This window comes from Cydia amplana, chromosome 9 (assembly GCF_948474715.1).
Source record: "Cydia amplana chromosome 9, ilCydAmpl1.1, whole genome shotgun sequence".
In the NCBI taxonomy this organism is placed as follows: domain Eukaryota; kingdom Metazoa; phylum Arthropoda; class Insecta; order Lepidoptera; family Tortricidae; genus Cydia; species Cydia amplana.
The window spans coordinates 15,566,724-15,591,387 of NC_086077.1; the positions used below are offsets into that span (position 1 = coordinate 15,566,724).

General features: G+C 39.0%; 2 protein-coding genes across 4 annotated transcripts in view; one reads left to right on the forward strand and one right to left on the reverse strand.

Annotated features, from left to right (window-relative positions):
• The window catches only part of LOC134651204 (nucleolar protein 12-like), a 136,064-nt gene extending 118,711 nt beyond the window's left edge, over positions 1 to 17,353 (reverse strand). Inside the window, exon 1 of the mRNA XM_063506272.1 lies at positions 17,343 to 17,353. The gene's annotated coding sequence lies outside the window, so the exon portion shown is untranslated. The remainder of the gene's footprint in view (positions 1 to 17,342) is intronic.
• LOC134651189 (axin) overlaps positions 1 to 24,664 on the forward strand; it is a 98,065-nt gene that overhangs the window by 42,482 nt on the left and 30,919 nt on the right. For all 3 annotated transcript variants that reach the window (XM_063506237.1, XM_063506240.1, XM_063506238.1), the window contains exon 2: positions 5,629 to 5,672. The gene's annotated coding sequence lies outside the window, so the exon portion shown is untranslated. The remainder of the gene's footprint in view (positions 1 to 5,628; positions 5,673 to 24,664) is intronic.

Here is a 24,664-nt window from a genome sequence, read left to right on the forward strand (position 1 = left end):
CTATGTTCTACAATTTAAGTACTCACACTTCGTTATCTGTACGAGGCTACTGCATTAGATCAAAAGAAAATAAACCTTTTAGTTCGAGGTTTAACCTGTTCGAGTAAATATGTTCAGATCAACAATAACAAACATTTCCAAATAGTAAATGAACTGTTTATGCAAATATTGATAAATATGGTTAAATATTACCTTCGATCCTGTTGACAACATCCGGGTCCCGTTCAGAGTCAGAATCTGCTCCAAAGTTGATCCATGGCTTCATGTTCTCAACACATGCAGTACCATCGTAACGTTTTGAAGTTCTCTCTGCTCCTCTCATGTCGGCAACCTTGTAGCGATCCTTGCCTAGAACCTCGGTTACTTGAAATGGCCCTTTGTAAAGCGGCAATAACTTTGTACTTTGTCCGTCATTTGACTGGCTCGGAATTTTCAGTACCACCAAATCACCTACCATATAATTAGGCGCTTTCTTACGTTTAGCATCGAACGCTTGTTTTTGAATCACGGCGTTCTTTTTGATGTTGGAATCGACTTGATTCCTAAGTGCCGTCACATCGACCGAGTTCTCAACATTGTCATCATCAGTGATTCCGTCATTACTAGTCCGAATTCGATACCCGAAAAATACCTCACTTGGCACCGCAGCTATTGTTTTATTAATTGTACTATTAATTCCTTGCTGAATTTTCGTAATGTGTTGGTCCCATTTATTGTCATCCGTGTCCGCGCCCAAACTACGTAAAGCGTCTAAAATGGTCCGGTTATAACGCTCTACCTGTCCGTTAGAGCGAGGCACACCCGTGGCAATAATATGAGCCCTAATTCCCGAGTTTTTACAAAATTCAGTAAACAATTTTGACGTGAAAGCACTACCTGCATCACAAATAACCCGTTTTGGTGGCCCAAACAATTTGAACAATTTATTTAATTCATTTATGACGATTTGACTTTTTGTGCTCTTGACAGCAGATATGAACACAAATTTGGTGAATGCGTCTACCATTACTAATAAGTGGCTGTTTTGTTGCGTAGTTTTGACAAAGGGGCCTAAGTGGTCTAAATGCAGCGTGTGAAACGGTCTGCAATGTTTAGGTATAGGATAAAGCTCGCCGGGCTTTTTGCCGTGGACATGTTTGTTATAAATACAATTGAGACAGTTTTTTATGTATTTTGCGACAATTTTCTTTAATCGTGGGAACCAATATTTAGCTCTTATTCTTTCGACTGTCTTGTCCACCGCAAAATGTCCGACATCATCGTGATTTAATCGGATAACCTGCCATATACAGTTCTTTGGAACTACCCAGCGTCTACCAAATTCTGTTCTGCGATATACCTTATTACCAACTAATTCGTATTCATTAAATAATTGTTTATTCGTTTCGGCCTCGCCTGACTGTAAGATTTCTCGAATTTGACTGATATTTGGATCTAATAATTGCACGGATAAAAGCCAATCGCCCTCAGTTATTAACATAACTTCATCCCTTTCAGTAGGTACATCATCATTTTTAACTGGATTGCGACTCAAGGCGTCGACATGCTGCATTTGTGATCCAGCTCTGTGTTGTACTTCGAACGTAAATTCTTGAGTATACAAGACCCATCTACTGATGCGTGGCACTATTTCCTGCTTAGTTAATGCATACCTCACAGCGTTACAGTCGGTAATTATTTTAAACTGTGTCCCCAACAAGTAATGACGAAATTTTTGTAAACCCGTAACTATGGCTAATAGCTCAAGCTCAAAAGAATGGTATTTTTTTTCGTCATTAGTTGTCTGTCGGCTGTAAAAATGCACTGGTCTTTCGCCATTTTGCGTGGTTTGCATTAAAATACAACCAAGACCGTCGCGACTCGCATCAGTATATAGATTGATTGGGAGCTTGGGATCAAAAATGCTTAATGTGACGTTATCTACTAAAGCACCCTTTAATTTTGCTACCGCCATGTCTTGCTCGTCGCTCCATTGCCACACAGAGTCTTTCTTTAGTAAATTGCTTAAAGGCTTACAAAGTAAAGCGCAATCCTTAATAAACTTTCGAAAATAGTTTATAAGGCCCAGAAATTGTCTTAACTGGTGAACAGTTTTTGGGGTGGGGAACTCATTTATTGCTTTCAATTTACGATCACTAGGCCGCACCCCCTCTTGTGAGACTAGATAGCCTAGAAAAGTGACCTCCGTTTGAAAAAATTTACACTTCTCCATATTGATAGTTAGACCATTGTTTTCAAGGAGTTGCAGCACATTATCTAAACACGCGACATTTTCTTCTAGAGTCTCTGTGGCAATGAGCAAATCGTCCATATAGCAAATGACACGCCCAAAACGTAAATTACCTAAGATTGTGTCCATTAGTCGTTGGAAGACTGCAGGACCATTGCAGACCCCGAAAGGCATACGAACATACTCGAAATGCCCATCACTCGTGACGAAGGCTAATTTATGAACCGATTCGGGTTTAACTGAGATTTGATGATACCCACTTTTTAAATCTAGCGAGGTATAATATTTACAACCCCTAAGCCTATCAATGAGATCTTCGATTAACGGCATTGGGTATTTTTCCTTGACCGTGATCTTGTTAAGTTGGCGGTAATCTACACATAAGCGTTTGGCTCCAGACGCCTTATTAACAAGCAGTGCGGGACTTGCGTAAGGTGAATTACTGTTACGAATAATACCACTTTTTAATAAGTCATTACATATCTCGCGAGTGGCAGTTCTTTCAGATTCGGACATTCTATACGGTCGTTGACATACTGGTTTATTAGTTGTCAACTCTACATCAAGTTCAACACAGCTTGTTTTACCCAAATCTGTCAAGTCATTGGATATACATTTAGGGTATTTCGAAAAAATTCCCTTCAGGATTGATTCGTGCTCCTTACTGTCACCACTATTCAGTGTATTAGTGTCAATATTGAACACCTCCAATGACTGGACCGATTTAAATGTTAAATTATCGCCAACTCGAACGTACATAATCCTCTTATCTTCTGTAAAATTGCGACCTATTATAATATCGCCACCCGACAACGTGTCAATTACATAAAACGTCGTAATCATCGCAACCGAATCGACTTTTAAATTAACCGCCACCGCGTGAGTCACCTGAACCGAGAAGTCATTCCTAAATCCGAAAAGATTGACAGGAGCGTTTAACGGAAATATATGCAAGTTATTCCGTCTGGCAAAATCTTCCGTTACAAGAGAACAAGCAGCCCCCATATCAAAGAAACCTTCACATTCCAGTTCATCCAAAAATATTTTTTTGAAAAATTTTTGCTTAGAATCATTAATCATTTTGACTTCCGCATCCTTTTCGACTTTCATACTGGTTTTTGATTTGCAAGCTTTTTCTAAATGCCCCAATTTATTACATGAAGTGCATTTGACATTATCTTTAACAGTGCAATTGATTCTTCTATGCCCCGGTTCACCGCAACGATAACATGGAATACCGTTGGTTGCATTCCTGTTACTACTTGGCGTAGAAGTCTCAGTTGCACTACTGGTTACTTTGTTTTCTGTGACGGTTTGACTTTGAATCGTGTTATTTGATCGAAAAGGATGTTTGGTAGTCGTACTATTTTTGCTAGATCCGGGTTTCTCGAGTTCTGTGTAGGTTTTACCGTGCAGGAATGAAGCGAGCTCGTCACAGTATTTAAAACTACCCGCTTCCGCAGCGCTTATAATGTTTACATCACCTATCGAACCAACAATAATTGATATCACGTCGCGTTCTCGAAACCCTAAATGTAACCGGTCAATTTTTGCTTTTTGTTGAAAGTAAAATTCATATAATGACTGCTTAGGCAGCGGTTTCGATTCTATCAATTCCTTGAGAAGCACATAAGTATTCCGTTTAACTTGAAACGTGTCTGATAACATACCGCTCCACTGTTTCCATGTCCAATTTGTCCATTTACACTCATTCTTTTGAAAAGAATCTAACCAAATTTTACCCGTATTTTTCAATTTTTGCAGTGCTTGGTATGTTATCATACTGTTTGACCACCCAAAGGTACGCGCATTAGCCTCAACTACATCTAACCAACTATCAACGTCATCGATTAACGGATCGAATTCGGGTATCACTGACGATAAAACAATGTTTTGACTCACGGTTGGCAGTGCATCTCGGCTTCGCTTGTTCTTTTGCCGTCTGCGCCGCTTCCTAGCGCGGCTGTTGTCGCTGCTTGACGAGCTGCTTGAACTGCTGTAGCTCGTAGATGATGACTCTGAGCTAGTAGACCGATGGTGCGATCTTCTTTTTGCCGCTTTTCTCTTCCGACCACGTGGCATTGTTGTGGGCGTACAAGGCACGCACATCCCACTTCTGATAAAAGAAAAATACACAGAGTATATATTAACACCTTTTATTTGAGAAACATAAGTACAAGACCAAATGAGTTCAGAGGTAAGCACTATTTAAATTAACGGATATTTTAATCACGATAGATCTACGTATCTTCAGTTACATGTAATATGCTAAGGCAATCAAATAATAACAGTTAACATTTAGATTGGAACAATAATTTAACTACGACTAGATTACTCAACGTTACTTTACCACAAATCAATAAGTATGTATAATCAAGTTCACCAATTGGGAGATACAATAAATTGTGTCCGCTCACGACGCTGCTCGATGGCAAAGTGCTGGGCCGTGTCTTCATTATCACGTCCCCACCTCCGTCCCTCTACAGTGGCGTCGCGTGGTGATGGAATTTGTAAACCACTTGCCGATCTGATGAGTCACCACGTCTAGTAGCTTCTGCCGAGGCTTCGTGTTATACTCCATAGATAGCGCTGTCGTCCCAAAAATATACCGGAAACGCTTGAGCGACAACATGATTAGACGAAATTTTCCGTCAGACGTACCGTTTTCGAGCTACAAGCAAGAAACTGAAAATAAGCTAGAATTGTATGCACACCTCCTGGGATTGAGCAAACTCGGATTACACGCATTTAGGACCAAATTAATGTTTTAAAATGGGATCCAGCTTGCTGGGAATTAATTCCTCGAAATGCTTTTTAGGAAACACAAATAAACCGTATGCTTAGGAATACACACACATCTATTCGTATTACCTATCTAAAATTCTAATTTTTGGCCTAAATATCAGTCTTTACAAGTTGAAAAAGTTATTAAATTATGTCTTCGTTGTAAGTCTTTCAGGCGAATTCGAACGTGCCCCTGGCATCAAACCGTAATAAATAAGTATCGGTAGACATTCATATGGTTATTCCGTGGATTAAAAATACGTTAATTCCGTTTTTATTCCGTGATGGTGGGCGCTGAAAATTTTTTTGACACTTAAGTGGGCGGCGGCCCAAAAAAGTTTGGGAACCTATGATGTAGATACTTCGTAGGTTTAACAGTAGAGGTTTTTCTAAAATTATCATCACATGTGACATGCCATTTTTAATGCTGTGCTTATTTGTCGTGGAAACTACTTTCTTATTCGACGCGCTATTTTAAATATTTTCGTTTGCCTCAAAATTAAATGAAACAAACTTTTGATCTCAGTTAATCTGTTTACCAAAATGGTATTTTATCCGCGTGTGGAAACTTCTAAGGTAACAATAATAATAGAATTAAATTTCTTTTGTTACAGGATGATATTCTCCTCATATTCGGCGCCGTTTAGCTAAGATTAAGGTATGTTGGATTAGATATAATTTGGTTTGTTAATCTTCTTAATGGGAACAATAGAGGTGTTCTTTTGAAGATTAGGATTGGGCTACACGTGGACTTTGAGACATTGTTTAGCGTTTTAAATAAACTTTATGGTACTTTTTTCGCTTAACTGTACCTAAGGATAATTTGACTACATATAAGTATTTGAAAAAAGAAATACTCCGACTAAGAAAGGTTTATGGCTGGCACTTGTTTAGCTATTTATTTATTTAATCGTATGACTACAAACTGGTCGCTTAATAATTAATTGCTTATTGAATAGGTACTATAGTTTAACATCTAGTTTCTTCACCCATTGGGCTGCGTTCACATCAGGGCAGAGCAGGTCCAGGGAACCTCCGGTATATTTCCTCTTGGGGCAGTCGTAGATGATGTGATTAATAGACTGCACTGGAGCTCCGCAATCACACGCCGGTGAATTTCGCCAGCCACACTTAAACATGTAGTCCCCACAGAGTCCATGTTCGGTTCTGAGCCTATTCAGCTGGCACCAATCCCGTCTAGAGCCCGAGAAGCCAAATGGCTTTTGCGTGGGGTCATAGGTTGAAACATTAGCCCTAGGTGGATTTGCTATCCATTCGTCTTTCCATCTTGATTTTATATTGAACGGCTTTTCCATCAGGTACTGTGCTGTCTGGTAGGGCGGATGTCGGGATTTCAGACGATGGCGAGGCGGGCACATAAACTCCTGGTGCACCGGTAGATATGGGTTTCGAGCTATTTTGTTGGCTTCATTTAGTAAAGCCTGTTGCCTTCTAAGATGGGGAGGCGGTATGTGGCTCAGTGCTGGCAACCATTGTAGGGGGGTTGATTGTATCGTGCCAGATTTACAGCGCATAGTTTTATGCAACTGGACGTCGATCTTGTCTGTGTGGGCACTGTTCAGCCAAACCGGGGCGCAGTATTCTCCTGCTGAATACACCAGGCTAAGCCCACTTGTGCGCAGTACTTCTACGCTAGCTCCCCATGACGTGCCTGTAAGCTTATGCAAGATGTTGTTGCGAGTTACGAGTTTCCTATTTAACTTGCTCAGGTGAGATCGGTATGTCAGCGAACGATCAAGAGTGACGTCAAGATATTTAGGCTGTGGGTTGTATTCCAGGATTTTACCGTCAAAAGTGACTTTGGGGCAGTATGTGGCCAGTTGGTTGTGTAGGTGGAATGTCGATACTTCAGTTTTACTAGCGTTTGGTACTAATCTCCACGTTTTGAAGTAGTTGTTTATTGTAACCAAGTCAGTTGTGAGTTGTTCCTCTGAGGCCTTAAACGTTTTGTGCTGGTAAGTTAGTGCAATATCGTCAGCATACATAAACTTGTTTAGCTTATGGGGATTTTTACAATTATTGTTTAGACTAGCTTCCCGCGACGTTAGTCGAATCTACTTACAATAAATATGATAAGGACAACAACACCACCAGTTTAACACTTTAAACTCTCGCGATTTGTACACATATTTAATTACACAAACGGGTCTAACGCGATATAATTTCCGTGACCACAGCTGGTGCAACTCAGCTGAAACGTCGGAATTAAAGGTAAAAACAATGAAATTATATCGCGTTAGACCCGTTTGTGTAATTAAACACCATCAGTTTGTCAAACATGAGACATGAGAGTCAACAGCATGACACCGCTTTAGAATTAACCCGTAGGGCGTAGAGGATCAAGTTAATTTTCTACATTCATATATTTGCTTACTACCTAATGTTAATCAAAATCCTTATAACTAGTACCTACAAATAAATTGGAAAGATATACTAAACCAACACGCCGTGTCAGCAGAAAATAACCAATTAATGGCCCTTCCCCGTCAGCGATAAGTTTATTTCTCCGTTATAATGATTTATTGTGCCTTTGTCCGTTTTCCGCCTTCGTATTAAAGCTGACATGATACTTTTAGCAGCCGATATAAATGATATTTCGATAAGTCCCACGCAGAACAGGACTCGTGGCATTTAGACTTTTCAGGTAAAATGTAGTCGACAAGAACATTTTCGGCACAATTTTTATTAGGACCTTTTTGAAAACCGGCAACTAGTTACCTTGTACTTGAAAACGACACATTATTTTCTCCTTTGAGCTTAATCGGGATTACTTGTGATTATTTTTGCGCTTTTACAATCGTTTGACGAATGAAAGAATGGGTGTATTAGGAGTACTTATATTTAGTGGGTAAACAAAACGAATTCTTGGTGAATTACTTAGGTTGTAATTTGGGAAAAAATAAAATAAAAATTGCATGTCATTAAGCTAATTTTACTTTGGTTCAAACTGTTCAAAGACAAATGGCGGTCATGAAGAACACCTTTTATGAATTCCTTGGTTACAGTAAATATTTTGAATTTTTGCAAAGTATGTATATGTTTAATTGAAAGCATTTCTGCACAGCAAGTCGTTCGGAAGAGGCCCTCGTATGTTGCACGTGAGTCGCATAAACATTAAAATCACGATTACCGCAAAATAAACGAGTCACTTTAAACATGTGGCCGCATTCGATCCCACAAGCGTTTACACTCGAGAGGCAACAGTAACGTGGAAAAGGGAAATTTTTATATTAAACCAGCTGCATTGACGTGAGGGCGCTCCACGGTAAATTAAGTGACATTAGAGGCATAATGCCGGTGGGGCCGTGAAAGCGGAGGGCTGTTGTAACGCCACGGTGCAGTCTGTAGTGTTCCGGCGGGGCGCCGCAGAATAGTGAGCCGAGTAGGACAGCTTCCCGAAACGGGTCCGACACGAGTTTGCTACGGGTCAGTTGCACTAACCACCATTGACGGACTGATTAACGTCACTCAGACAAGAACTTTCCCATACAAAAATGTCTTAACTTTTTCACCAACTGGTGCAACCGACCCGAGATTTGTCAGATGATACCGCCTTCACTGCCAAAATGTATGTCAACTGGGCTCGACCGAGGCTGCGTAACGTAACGCCTTTGCTTATACTACAGAATATTCTAAAGGCGTTGGGCTGTGGTGGCATAAGCACAGGTTTTTTTTTGTAGTAGCCATAGCCAGCCATGATAGTTTTTCGACTAGCCAAGATCACAATCGTTCATAGACAAACATACAAATACATTACATTTATTTTACATTTACATACATTATTTCGGTTTCGATTGGCGTTTTCTATCAATCTGGCGTTATATTTCGTTACGAAGCCCCAGTTTCCACGGTTAACAGCAAAACCAACATAGGTAAAAGTTTTGTTGAGCTACAGGTTTGTTTTAATAACAAGCTATGAATATTGAGTATGTAAGGATCCCTTTAATTATGTTCTACGTTTCTTATTTCACTGCGTCAACAGTGTAGCCCTGCTCTTTGTACAACAAGCACAAGCAAAGTTTTTTTTATTCAGAGAAACATCAATTGCTAAGAAATCGTCTCTCCTAATTGACAACATTAGAAAATGGTAATATAGTTGGTCAAGCAGCTAGATCTTGTCAGTAGAAAAATGTAGGCGCGAAGCGATATCGTCCCATAGAAAATTTGAATTTCCCGCCTTTTTTTACTGATAAGATCTGCTTGACCAGCTATAGATTAGGTACCTACTGCAATTGTATTAATCCTTTTGAAGAGTTTATTTTGAGGATATTGTACAATATTATTTGTTTAAAACAGTTTTTTTATAACAATTTTAAAACCAACGTCTAACACCTGCGCGAACGATTTGTCAGCCATTATACCCACTTATCCACAGCCAGCTGCGGCTCGTTCCATTTTCTACAATTCTTTCTTATCGAATTCTGTTCCCATTTCTTTCAATTGCTCGTCAACTAATCGTTCAGTAGATTTATTTTGACAGCTCAATACATCCCGATGTAAATGTAATTTCCTTCAATATTCAAACTTGTGTCTTACTGCCAGCAATGCCTTCCATATTTCTTTCAAGCGTCGCACTAGCCGCCTCCTTTACAAGAATTATAAAATTTTTAACCTGACTTACTTTTTACTTTACCCTGCTTGCTTCTAACATGAATAAAACACTAAAAAAACTCGCTAGATTTCAAAGACAGAAAATTAAAAAAGCGTAGTAAAAGTTTTACTCTTGGTTTTTTCGTTTGTTAGAAAACGGCATGATAGAGAACTGAATAAAATAATCTACAGAAAGCTTTATTTTGGAACACTCCTTTGACTTTGAGTAAGTTAATTTTAATTAGGCAGCAAAAACGCCAGAAAACAAAGGTTTGCAAAGAGAAGTGGAGAATAGATTTGCACCGTTTGAGAAAAAATCGAGTTATCGTCATCAGGGAGCTAGTTAATATGAGAGCGGTCGAGAGGCTCGCAGTCGCCACAATGGTCTCGCAGCGTCTCCACTTTGTAATAATGTACGAGATTAAGGCATTGTGTCTTACTGCATAGTGGACGCGAAATCTCTATGGCGGGATATTGCCTCTTCAGTTATCTTATTAAAGTGATATGAGGAGCTTGCTCTGACTTGAAAGGCTTTAACGAGCTTGTTTCAGGTTGCAATTTTTCGAAATTGGTTTACGTAAAAGCCTTTGTAACATTTTATTACTTATTACAGTCTGGAATTTAAAACGTTCTTACTATTTAGATGTATAAATCTTCATGATTTCATGAACGTTCTGAATTATCTATCCTTTGAAGACGTTTAACAAATGCCTAAATTACATTCATTTTCTATTTAAATAAGAACACGACTGTTGCCAAATTGGTTCTACAAATTCTAAAAGCATATTCAAGTTTATGAAACCTCTTTTGTTTTCTGCGAAACCATAATTGTTGGTTTGTTTTTAGAATTCTAGTACTTACTTTCCAAATTGTTAAATAGGGAAATCTCAAGTTATGAAAAGGTCAAGTACTCGGGTTAATTGAGAAACCTTTTAACTTTAGAAACTTTCTTTTGGCACCTGCGCTGCGCTACTTCTCGCCGTACATTTTTAGTGTTCCGTACAAAACTTTGTTCACGGAACACTTGGGATCACTTCGGTCTTGCAAATCAGTTAAATGCGTCTTTCTCAGAGGCCGTTTGACGTAGATACCTAAAATTTGGAACAGTTATAGTAATTACCACCACTAATGTTGTATTTAAAAGTAGAATGAAAGTATTTGCTTGAGCCGAGAACAGTAAATTCAATATCAGTTAGGCATATCTAGTCAAGGGTCATAATTTGAAAAGTAACTTTATTTTACACACGTAATTCCCTGAAAACTCTTTATTTTTCTTTTGCAACTTACGTAACTCTCCAACCTACCTTTTCTTCGCTGTTCATTACAATTTCTATTGTTTAGTTATAGTGTTTATTTCTTCCACCGATTTGCATCTTCTTTAGAGACATTACGATTTGTTTTCAGTTGTCATAAGATAATACAACCACTGCAAAAAATAAAGGCATAAATCCTCCGACTACGTTTAGGTATACTGTCATGCTTTGACACTGCCACATCCAAGAATATGAGAGTCATCGTCAAAGGCTAATTCTAGAATATCCTTATTTTTTTCGATCACTCTTAATCTGGACTGCCCTAGTAGCACGGTCGCATTTTTATCGTTTATCACCATGCCTGTCACGTTCTAACAAGTACGTAAGTGCGAAAGTGACGGGCATAGTGAATATAGTGATAGTCGATAAAAATGGAACCGTGCTGAGCCCGCTGGAAACAGGTATCTGTTACATATGTTCAAGGAGCTACATAATGTTAGAGACTAAGTTAATACATACCCCCCTTACTTTAATTTAGTACTCGGAAGGCAGCACAAATCCCATTTGTAGAAATTGTAGACGGCGAGGCAATAAGTAATCACATCGCGATATGGAAATAGGAGAGTGCATATTTCTTAGTCACCGACGACACACTTTGCATTCACTGCTTTTTATACCGATCCTAGGAATATATTTAAGCTCAAGACATCAGTAGGTAAAGGCGGGTCTTGCAGTAACGAGAAAGACAGTTTGACTATTAGACATTATACTAGTAAATGCTTACAAATACAAACCCAAGCTGTACTTAAGACTGTACAGTCAGAGAATAAGATCTCCGTGCTACTTCGTACCATCTTAAACGCGGTATTCTCAAATTATTCTTACTGTGACAAGGTACACAGTGGCACAAAAACCAAATTCCTAGACCGTTCAATTACTTTTTTTAAGACTATTAGGATTTATCGTTAGATATCATGTGAAAAAGCTTTAACCTATCTATGTCGATTGACGTTCTATTCTTGTTATTACCATTTTTCTACGTAATCTATTTTTCTGCAACTCACTCGTGTCAAAAGTTGACCTCAATCGCTTGCAGGTTTTACTTGTTAATATTTATACTTCAGGTAATTAGACACGTTTTTCAGAATACTCTTTACCTACACAATAAAAATGATTTAACTAATCAATTCTAAACATTATTGTCTACCCCTGCCCGTCTAAAACAACAGGGATGAATATAAACGTCCGCGGCTGGCGATGATTGACTGTCATAGATGTCGGCCGCAGAACTCAGCGGGCGGCGGGTAGGGCGTCACTGCCCGACCGATAGTTAGGTATATTATATAATAGTAAAGGTAAGTACATCTGATACGACGAACAGATCTACCCTAATGTAGTCTAAAATAATAGGGATGGATGATCGATCGACTTAGGGAGGTTATTATTGGTTTTTGTTCGTCTTTAAGGTTTCGAGTTATAGAGGTAAAACGCTTGAAAAAATCGTGTTAGAGAGGTAATTATAGAAACGCAGAAAGTAGTATTTATTGTCTGTTTCGAGTTTCAGAGGTTTGTTAGTAAATAACTTCGAGTTATAGAGGTGGTAAAACAATTTAAACAATACGACAATAGTTTCGAGTTGTAAAGGCCAAATTTAATTTTCGAGTTATAGAGGTAGAAAATGTACTGAATAAGTCAAGTCGTCAAGGGAATCGCTTACTTTGAGGTTGAATATTTCGAGTTATGGAGGTTTTCGGCTCTGAAGGAAAGGGAATAGCATGTTATTTCGTGTTAACGAGGATTTCGTCTTATCGAGGTTTGAGTTTTGAGTTAGCGAGATTCCACTGTACTTTTAATTTATAAAGGTTTCTCAAATAAACGTCACCCCCGCTATTATTGGGCCTCCGCCCGCGATAACTCGGCCTCCACCCCGCTCACGCGGCTAGGCCCGTGCCGCCCGTGCGGCCTGTGTTTACCAACACCTGACTTCTGAACTCGTGCCCTTGCGTAACCACTCCGACCCGACAAATACCTAACATAGGAGTGGCCCGGCTACGGGACGTTAATGGTTTCATTATTGACTGTGAAGATTTAGACTATTTAAGTATTTAGAGGGTTTCTGATCGCCTGTTATCTGTTATTGTTAATGTACATAAACCAGCGCAGTTGTTAGTACATTATGGATCAGTGTATTTCTAACTTATAGCCTTAGTTAGTTTTACGTGCATTTTTCGCAAACCGACAACCATAGGTAATAGCGCTACTATAACCACCCCAGCTCTTCCACGAAACCTAGCTAGGTTTTCAGGTTGCTAACCGTCTCCTTTAGAGTACCCGGAGACTCTGGTTACTGTTCCTAATGTTCACTTCTACGAGCTGCCTGCAGTCCAGGATGGGTGATGTGTTGTGCTGTTTCCATGCATCGCTCTGCACCTGACTTAATTTATATCCTTCTCTAACAATGATTTCGTTTCATTAGAGGCCATCTCATCTTATTAAATTTTATTCAAATTGAAAACTTAGGTGCTTTATTAGTTCCCTTATTTTATTAAATTTGGACTGCCGTCTGACCTTTTAATACAGAGAACTGGCAGCCTAGCCAAGGTGACGATCGCTATCGCTTCGCCATCGAATCGCTTTGTGTCTCTCTATCACTCTTCCATATTAGTGTGACAGTGACAGTTGCGTTTCGTTCGCTACGGAGCGTTAGCGATTGGCATGTTGGCTACGGGGCCTGGACTTTAACACAAAATGTTAACCGCCTTTAGTTCAAATGAATTGTAATTTTAAGCGAGTTATGTAAGTGATTATTAGTGAAAAAGCATACAATAAACCAATTTAACCATACTTCATCCTACAAGCCTTATTAATCAAAGCATTAATATAGTCTAAAGTGTTTGCAAAGTGATTCGAGTTCCATAAAAGCCCTCCGCGTATTGTAGCGGAGTAAAACAATTTGAGCAAAACGGATATAGTGGTTACGGGTAAGTGATTAGGTTGCGCGAGTTAGGCGGCGCCCGGAAAACCGGACAACTTTTAACTGGGCCCGGAAAACCGGACGAACTGAGCCCGTGCTGATGGCTGTTTTAATAACTTTACTTAGTGGTGCACTATAATTGTTGCTATCGGCGTTGCTTGGTTATTATATCAATGGGTAAAGTAACCGGGCTTGAATAATTCTGAAGATTAGACATTTAGATTAGAGGATTCGTTAGATAATTTTGCCAAACGCATATTTTCCTTGCAGCAAATATTCATTCGTTTGCCACTATACCCAGTCGCATAATGTCCCATTTATAGAATCTCCCTTTCGAACTACATTAGCTAGCAAATTTTAAGGTCTCATTTGTTTAAAAACGCGTTTTTCCTTAATCATTTTAATACTTAGTACTCTTAGTAGCGTTCATGTGTCGGCGTCGCCTAGGCCTTTCAGTGTTTTCAGGGAGTTTCTATTTCAGCAGCGATATGAGCTAAATCGGTGTAGGTAATATCTAGAAAATGGTAGAATTATTGGTCGCGCTTTCATTGTCTGTCATCGAGCGGTCTGTCACATACTAGACTAGCCAGTAGCCAGTATTTAAAAACGAGAGTGACGCAAGTGAGGAAAAAATATAAAGGCGCACCGAGTGTCCTATCCGTAAGCAAAATCTTCAAATCGATTAACTTTTTTACCTTAAACGGTTCCTGTCCTTACAGCTTCAGCTAAGGGTTCCATAATTTGGGTTCAGTATTCAGCGTTTGTGCTCAATCGCACAGCGATCACTCGCAGGGCCGGCCGACGTAGCGGGGCAACCTAGCAACCCTTCCGCGTGCGCCAGACACGCGTCAGACGCGGCTGCTCGCGTGGATGCGTGCGGAGTTCCGATTGTGAACGATACTATAGTATTTTTCAAACTGGAAGGCATTTGGCATTTTTAGGTTATAAATTGTATGGAGAGCGGTGGTGGCCGAGTGGATATAACGTCCGACTTTCCGTGAAACATCGTGAGGTAACCTGCATACCATCTGCGAAGAAATTCAAAGGTGTATGTGATGTGAAGTTGAAGTCCCCATTCCGCATTGGGCTAGCGTCGGGACTATAGCCCAAGCCCCCCCACGCATGAGAGGAGGCCTGTGCCCATCAGTGGGACGTATATAGGCTGAAATTATTTATTTTATTAAATTGTATGGAGATGACACCTGTCAGCGTACCCTTTCAGTTTGAAAAATACTATACATTCTATCTTGTTGAAAATTTAATTGAAATTACTAGGTACTTTGTTTTATACTTACAAGTCGGTGAAAAGTTAGCATAGACAGCATTTAGGCGTTTAAGGCGAGAGAGTGCACACTAATAATCGCAATTATCTTTGAAACGGACAATTAGTTGCTATTTCTGGTGTTCTTTTTTCACGGATATAATTTGTATAAATACGTAAATTATGTAAAGTAGGTACATGTTTTCGGACCATAACGAAGACAAGCATTAACATTAATTGATAAGCAGCCGTTATCTGCTTTTCTTCCGTCCCCATTGTTTATGTAAACGCGAAAATAATTGATGTCTCGACATCGGGACCACAAATTGAGTGTCGCATAATCCCCGGACTCATTCCCTTCGTTCCCAAAGCAAATTGACTTATGAACCAGTATAGTTTTGATCTCTGATTACGCTTTTAATAAAGGCGATTGAGGTCATTACTATACTGGTTTGTATGCAGCGATGACAATGCCTTAGTCCGCGTATTACACAAATTGACGGATCTTTTATTCATCAGACCAATCATTCCCGCAAGTACTCTCCAGAGGCGTTGGCGGCCAAATTATTACATCTGCTGTATTGCCCTTTGACGTCTCGTTCTTACGGTTGGGATAGAGAGAGATGGACGCACGGATTGGCTTTGTTAAATGGTTGCAAAATTTTCTTGTTACGTGGTTTGGCCACAGATTAGGTGAAAGAATGTTGACTACTTATTGTTTTTATCACAATGATTACAATCCACATAATGTTAGAGCCTGTGCGGAAAGAGAAGAGTCGTGAAATGTATGGAGCCCAATACATTCCACGACTCTTCTCTTTCCGCACAGACTCTAGCGAGGTGACTAAATTGTAATTTAGGTAGAGTAGGTAGGAAGAGTTGTTTGTTTTATTAGTATTGAATAATTCTTTTCTTATTCAGTGTACCATATTGGTATCAATTTATTTAACTGTCGAAATATGTAATAGTTTAATATGTGACAAGTCTAGACTTCTAGACTCTAAATTAGTGGAGAGGAGGAGAGTAGGTACTTTATTGGTGTAATATAAAGGGAATAACGGATAAACTTTAAATAAATGTCATATACTAAGAAAAAGTGACCAAGGCCTCCAGTGCCCCAGGCTGGAATCGAACCAGCGTCCTCCAGCGTCAGGGAATAACGGATAGTAAACATTATGCCAGATCGGCAAAACTTTATAACTAACGAGTAATTAAATTTGTCTTTGTCTATCTATAAATTAGAGAGAACTTCTCAGAACACAGATACTTAACAGATATTTATACAGTCAGCAACCCTATTGGACTTATGTGCTTATTGTGTCTTTTTTCTTTTTCCTTGTTTGTTTTATTTTGTTACTGTGTTTTGCGACAATAAATGACTTTTATTTTATTTTTTTTAACTAGCTAAAATACATGATTATCTTATTGATTAGCTTTTAGTTTTAATTGCACAACTATAACATTAAATGAAATGAAACGCTCGGCTAGTGACACGTCCAATAGTATTTTATGCAACCGTTGTTTAAGAGGGGTCAAAAAAGGCGAGTGGCGTGACTCGTGAGTAACAATTTGAGGCGAAGCCGAAAATTGTTAATAAAGTCGCCACGAATATTTTTTGACTCAGTTAAACAACGTTGCATACAATACTTTTTCTACGACCAAACACTTTGAAATAAAATTGTAAATTTAACAAATATTTTTCATTTCATCTAGTGGACTTCTACCTACGGTATCTACCTGTTTTCAGTGATTCTTGTGCTATTACTGATATTTCTTCAGGCGTAGACACTAAGTTTTTGTCTTCATCAATTTTAACTTGAAAGACACACTGTTTCTTAACACAAAAGTTAAATTTTTATTCGACGGGCATAATAAGTATTCATATTCAAGATTCACAATATTCAAGAAGTGGCAAAGAATGGGGGGTACGGGCGGGAAAAGAATGAATGAAATTAAAAAAAACGTATGTCTATGGTTCACTTATTTGTCAGAGACGACGACATTCGCACCCATATCCGAGAGCGAGAAAAAGATATTTCTTTCTCGCTCTCACTTATGGATGCGACGAACCAAGGTCGCGTTGCGGTGCGGCAGTGTGTTAGGACTAAGGTTGGCAACAATGTATTTCATACAATATTTTTTAAGTGGTCATTACACGAAGTATCGTAAAAGTGCCAAAAAGATACTGCGTGTATGCACAAATGCTTTTTTAGGGAATAGACTAAAGACTTGTCTTGACAACTATAAGATAGGGTTTTAAAGATGTGTGCACGACCCTTTAAATGACAAATAAAAGTACGGGAGTAGAAAAAATAAATATTGACAATCCAAAAAAACCGAAAAGCATTTCCTATCAGCGCTTGTCCACGAATGACGTGACGAGCCGCAGACCCATCGAACATGTCAAAAGTTTCAATAAAACAATATGAATTTTTACCGCAACCTATTGTACCATCCTGTTTACTGACAATAAGCCTTATTGCATTCACATAGGGTTCATCAATGGTCAACTATTGCTGGAAATACAGTCAACTGATGGATTGACAGTGTGGTTTGCAGATCGACGATGCGAATTAATACCAGCTTTTTGTATTAATTCCCGTTTGATATAAATTGAATAGGAATGATGACACATGTTGAATTTTATAACAAAATCTAGTAAAATAGATAGCAAACGAGCAATTTGTCACAATAATGTGGATATTAAAATAAAATATTGAAAAATTACAAAAATACAGGACCTGAAAGTCTCAAAATTTAAGTTTTTTTTAACTTCCAAAAACGATAAAAGTAAGGGTACCATTCGATTCCTTACATTTCATGCAATGAAATATTGTATAGCAACTATACAGTGTGTGGCCTATAACGCGGGCGAAAAATTAAAATGTAGATTCTACTCCTCAAACAATAAAACTATTGTTCAACAACTTTTTGAAATTATGTAGTCTTAAAATTGTCCCTTTTTCAAACAAACTAAATAATATTTTCAATGTACTTTAAATTCCGTCTAATTGACATTGCCCGTCAGTCTTGTCACCGTACAGGCATAATCAATTTCGTAATACATTGCGTGTTCGATTAAATTTTAAAGTGTTTTAAAATACAAACCACAAGTTATTTTTAAAAGTCGCTGAACAAACATTGTCTAGTTTGAGGAGCAGAATCTACGTTTTAATTTTTCTCCCGCGTTATAGGCCACACACTGTATACATAAACGCAATATTTCACCGACAAAAACGCAATTTTCTTGTTTTGTCCATACTACAAGATGGGCGATGACGTCACGGCCCTTGGCCGTTTTGTATAGGGCGATTCGCGAGTGAAGTGCGACTGTCGGCCTTTGACTACAATTTCTGACTTTTGTGTTACTTTAATTCAATGGGTCCCTAGACATTTGATCCTAAAAAACAAACCCGATCGATTGATACCATAAAAAAAAATTAGTCATGTAGCCTATTGCGTTCGCTGCGAGTACGGTTCAAGTTGACAGCTTAATATGACTTGATACCAGGTACCTAAATTAACTGTTTACTGGTAGATTTTTTTTTATCTTACGATCAATATATGCGAGCTGTTTTCAAGGAAAAACAACCTTAAAAATTAATTAATGATATCATTGTACCTGTCTTTCCAACTTTCCAAGGGGGTTACCTACTGCCAAAATGTATGTGTGATGTATGGTATAGTTTGCCTGAAAACTTCCCATTATAATATAGGTAAGTTTGGTTTAAATGGTCAATCAGTTTAAGATTCAAACGTCTTAAGCGAGTACCCTAGGCAGACTCGTGTCTTTAATTTTCAATACACTCAATCCTACTTAAGACTTTAGAGTACCTGGATTTAACTTAGTACTCAGTCAACACGTTTTCATTAACATTGGAAACGAGTGAAAATAACGAGCACAATTCAAATTAAACTGGATTTGAGCCAAATTTGCTTAAAAAATCCTTAAAGCGACGACAGTCGCATTTTCCCTTCGCAACTCATTCGCGGCGGGTCATTGTATGCAAAGCGTCGCGTGCAGGCGACGTTATTGTTAGCCAAGATTACGAGGTATAGACTACACTCATTTAGAATCCGCATTATTAAGGCCTTCCGACTATGTAGGAAAGGCACTACAACTTTCCATCTCAGTTCGAAGATCCAGACCAGATCCAAAACGAGGTGGAAGGATGTAGAGCGAAAGGACATGAGTGAGTGCAAGTTATCCGAGAACGATGTCGTGGAGGAGTCGTGGGACTCGTGGGTGTCGTGGTGGTGTGGAGGATGTGTGTGGTGTGTGAACGGTATCGTGGTGGTGGTGGTGATGTAGAGGAGGTTAAGTAGAAGTAGAAAAACTGACCCCACCACCATATGGGATATATAGCTAGGATAAGCGAGATTATGAAGCGTTTACAGAGACTCGATGTCACCAGTCCTCACACAGTCGCTCTTTTACTTGTAGTTCATTTTGATGACATTGTAATTTAAATGCGTAGAATCAGATGACGTAGAGTGGCAAAGTAGGTGAGGCGTTCAAAATAATCAGAACTCTTCTAATTCTCTAACAAGAAAGTAGTTTGTTCAGTTACACGTGAACGCAACTGAAATGAGTTGCGGTGCTCTCTTACTAAATGAATATATTCGGAACCCCAATGCTGAATGCTGATGACTACGCTCCGTCTAGAAGGTGTGTGATCTGTGTTACGGGTTACATTATTCAGCCGCGGGCAGACCCTATTCCACGGCTGATTGCCGCACCTGGAGACGGAGACGTCACCGGCAGCGGTGTAATCAGCCAGGTAATGTCGGAAAAACAATGCTCGATGCCAGATTGAATGCTCTCTTTATGCCCCCGAGCGCTTCATTGTCTTTCAAAAGCACGCTCAAGGGACCCGGTAGGCTAATTGAAGCGCGTAATAGTATGTTCATCTCACTGTTATTCCCACCCTTAGCCATTTTTTTTGAGGTGAGTGCTCAGCAGCTTTTACTATGGGACCAACCCAGATATCGCGAAAACATATATGGCTGTTTCATACATTTTTTTCATGGTTTCACTTCAAAAAATTTGTCGTCACATCCTTGGAATAGTCGTAATTCGGAAATATTCCGCGTCACATAGCAGGCTTGATTCAATTCCCTAGTGACAATTTATGGGGCTTCCTTATTGCATAAGAAATTGCGCACGAATGATTTTCTATCGAATAGAATTCAGCGCCTGTACCTGCGGCTGGTACACGTGACTTTTCCACCAAGTCCAGCGCTCGTTCGAATTTGAGCCTTATATATTGATATAAAGACGTGTTTTTTCTACGATTGAAAGCACGGGTGTAGCCATGTGGAGTAGGATCGTGTGTAACACGTGCGATGGTCAATTTCCTCTCACTCCGAAAGTACGTGGGCAAATTGTGTAGGGTTGCCGAGGCGGGTGACAATTGGAGACACATGAATGGGTCTGATTGGACGCTCTGACTTGTAAAACTGCTATTCAGACTTCTGTTTCAATTATAGAAATAGGGAAGGCTGGGGGTAAATGTTTTCGATTGGTTTGTGCATTGAGGTGAGCACTGTCGTTTAACGTAGGGCACTCAGTTTCCAACTATTTAAATGTTGTAAGTTATCTTCGGATGTATGCGAATATGGAATTCCAATCGTTTGGTGGTCAAGAGGGGTCGCGAAGCAAAAATTTCGCTTCGGCGGGCCGCAGACATGCGACGACGCGGGCCGCGCTCGGGCCCATGCAGATATCATGGAATCCTGAGCGTATTGCATTCAATGGTCAGGAATTATTTTATTATTGGTTGCATCGAGAAATGTTTAGGCGAATCATATTGTGGTCACATTCTTAGAGATAGAATTTCAGGAGCTGAGCAAAATAAAATTATTTTAGATCTGGAAGTGTAATTAATATCATTAGGTATTCAAACTTGTTAATTTGCAAGGACAATCATTTAAATATCCTTCCTATCTTTATTTACCTAGATGCCTAGCGATATATTCTGAGAGGACTTAGAAATTCAAGGAACACTCTATTAACATAGTTACTGTCAGTTAACGAAGTAAATTACCTTTATATGCAGGCGCTGTACGCAAAATAGTCATTATAACTCTACGTACAACATACATACACGCATGTGATACATGTATCGGTAATGTCGTTACCGTGAGGTGATTAAGTTAGCCCGCCGGTAACGGCACAATAGAAATAATTACCGTATAGTAGTACGCCTCTAGTTTACTAGTTAGTTACGCTTCCAATCGAGTTACCGTGGTCTGGGACGATCGAACGGAGCCCTTACTTTATTTACCTTTTGTAGGAGAAAGCGCAGGGTATCATACCTACTAAAACCTAAGTAGGGTAGGTTCTTCTGCCTCTGAATTTACATTTAGCTATCATTTTACGGATACCTGTTAAAACACTCACTTTGATTTCTTGACTTTGATAGGGTTGTCAAAAAACGAAAACAATTTAGAGGGTTTTCCTTGGTTTTTACCCCCGATGGAATGGAGTAGTATGTATGTGCGTTTATGAAGATACTCTGTAGGTAAGGGACATAGGGTACTTCTTATTAATCATTATCATCATCATAATCATTATCCCACGCAAACGAAGTCGCGGGCAGAACCTAGTGGTTTTTAATTATAGGTAAAATATCTGTAGGTACTACACCAGCGAGATAGGGACTAGGTATAGAAGGTAGGCCCATTGATAGGTTTTACCATATGGCGCTGTATTAATTCTGTCGAGGTTTAGATAGTAAAGTTAGTCATTCATGATAAATGAGCTGATCGATCGAATGTCACGTGAAGAGTCCTTTGATATTTTACTAATATTAAAAGTATGTACCTACACCTAGAGTTAGTTTCATACCTAACTATACATATTTAACTGTTTTAGTGTACTAATTAACTGTGATAATTAACAAAATAATAGCCTAAAACAAAAAGTTGTAACATTGATCTCTGCTCGAGCATACTAAGTGTTCGTAAAATACGAACATAATTTATTTTACAGTACATATGGGGCTCCTTTTCCGCACTAGTGCGTAAAATAGCACTTTTCGTTCGTATGTCGAAACTTTAAAGTGCCATATTACTGTAAAACGTTGTTCGATACACGTGCGAATCGGTAATTCTCAACTCGTGTCGATTTAAAACACTCCCTTCGGTCGTGTTTTAATTTATCTCCACTCGTTTCGAATTTCCTCTTTTTCGCACTTGTTTCGAAAATAACTATTGCACCGAAACAAATATGAATAAAATGATTACTTAGCGAAACACTTTTACATTTTATTCGACCCAGATTTAATATTCCCGTGTCCAGAAACATTGGCGGAGGTAGCAGCGTTCTGTCAACGCTTTGGTCAAATAAATTACCTTCCTTCCCTTTGCGAATTTCATTCTTTTGATCACTGGGAAATCAATTTCATCGCCTCCCCCGCAAGTTGCGCGGTCCGCTCGGAACCCTGTTAAAACTTGCGAAATGAACATAACGTGCAGAAATTACATATTCGAGTGCGAATTTTACGATTATTTTCAAAACACTTCACTTGCTCGTAACGTGGAACTTATGGAACCGCTTTTAGGCTCATAAATCTCATAATCCTAGATATTAAACCCACGGTGTGCTTTGTTCATTATAATTATAGAACTTGTGCGGTAATGAATGATAACAGTTTAGATATACTTTTACTGTATGAACAATTAAAATTTGACTTAGATAGGTTTTGTTTTTTTCCTCGCACACTTTGAAAAACGTCTATGAGACACGTGTGCATTGGTCGTTACAGACATCGGCTTACTTATTGCGCGCTCGCTTTCAGCTCGCGTGACCAACGTACTCACACTTCTATCATAATTGACTGTGTTCGTTTGTGAGGTGCGGCGGTTAGTTTATTACTGAGATAAGAGCTTTGTGCCCTTGTATTTGTTCTGGCAAAGGACGGTTCTCATCTCTTATCTGTTAAATATCGTGTTACGGTGTCTCAGGTACAGGAAGAAGTCGGCTACGTTTGTCCTAGGTAGTAATAGTTTGACTAACTTTTGTTCATTACGCTAAAGGTTCCATTCCATGCAATGCAGCAAAAGCAACTAACACATCACATTCACTGATTAGTGATTACTTAAATTCCTCTTAATTTTGTTCTATATTTGTAAGCTACGGTCTTTTAAGGACTAAATTATTCTAAAATATGAAAGGGACTACTATGTTTTATCCTTCATTTACTACACAGAAGCTTTATAATACGATCATCAGAGAGCTCTCTTCAGTCAAAGAAAATACTGAAAATAGCAGCGTGGGCGTATAAATAAACTATCATACAGGACACATTGTGATGATGAAGACCAGTGACACGCTATCTAGCCGACATGAAAGCCATTTGCGTATAGATGTGATAGATAAACATAGGCCATGTTAGCGCTAATTCGTCAAAGGGCCTGCCTTTGTGCCAGCTTATGGTAATCAACGCACTCGCCCCCGCTAGTGGGGATTTGATTCGTACGCAGTCTGAATTTAATGATCAGATTTAACTAGCCGTGGATATTCTGAATGTGGATTGGATTGTTGTAAAGCAGATACCGTTTGGCTTTGAGCCTTTGAAGATTTCTAAGCAAAAACGTAGTCATTTAGTTAGGCCTTTCTTAGTTAAAACCTTTCAATCCTTTCATACAGGGTGGCTAAAAAATCACTGCATTACCGTTGCCAGGGAGGTTTTGGGATTATGCTGAGCAACTTTTACTATGGGACCAACCTATGGAAAACGCGAAAAAAAATTTGTCTGTTTCATACATTATGGCTGGTTGATTTTCTATGGGAGGGTGATTCTTTTTTAATGGCTCCTCTACACGATGGGCCAACGCCGGCCACTCCAAGGGACGCAACCATGCGGTAGAATGAGATAGCAATATCACTTGCTCCCTTTAACGCATAAATGCGTCCCTTGGAGTGGCCGGCGTTGGCCCATCGTGTAGAGGAGCCATTAAATGCTTATTAAAGATGATTAAAAATTTGGTTATTTTCAGGATCCTTATCAGACAGAATGTAAATTTGCAACATGAAAGGTCATATATCACCGTTGTTTATTTATAAACATCGGCTCCGACATTGTAGGCAGCGTTGCCAGATGGTCACAAAAGTCACATTTTTCGTGACTTTTCGCCTTCTCGTGTGACACGTGCGTGGCTTATGATTTTGAGGCAATTTTTGTGACTTTTTAAGCTAGTCGATCTTTGGACAAGTTTAGTTTTGCAATTCGAATTATTTAGCAATGCTCCCAAGTTTACTATTTGACACTTGCACTTGCCTTCACGTTACATCGACAATCATGTTTATTATCATAGTCATGGCAAAATGAGACTCGTTACCTTGACGTGACGGTGTTATATAGTTTGATAGTAGTAGTTTTTTTTTTAGTGTAATGATTTATTTCTTTTTTTTTTGTATCTATACTACTCATTGTACTGCATCAGTTATTTTGAGATTTTTGAGCGCTCTAAAACCATTAATTTTGTCCGGAGGTAAATTACTTACGTATATAATTTTTTATTTTCTTTTGATTAAAGTATAGTCC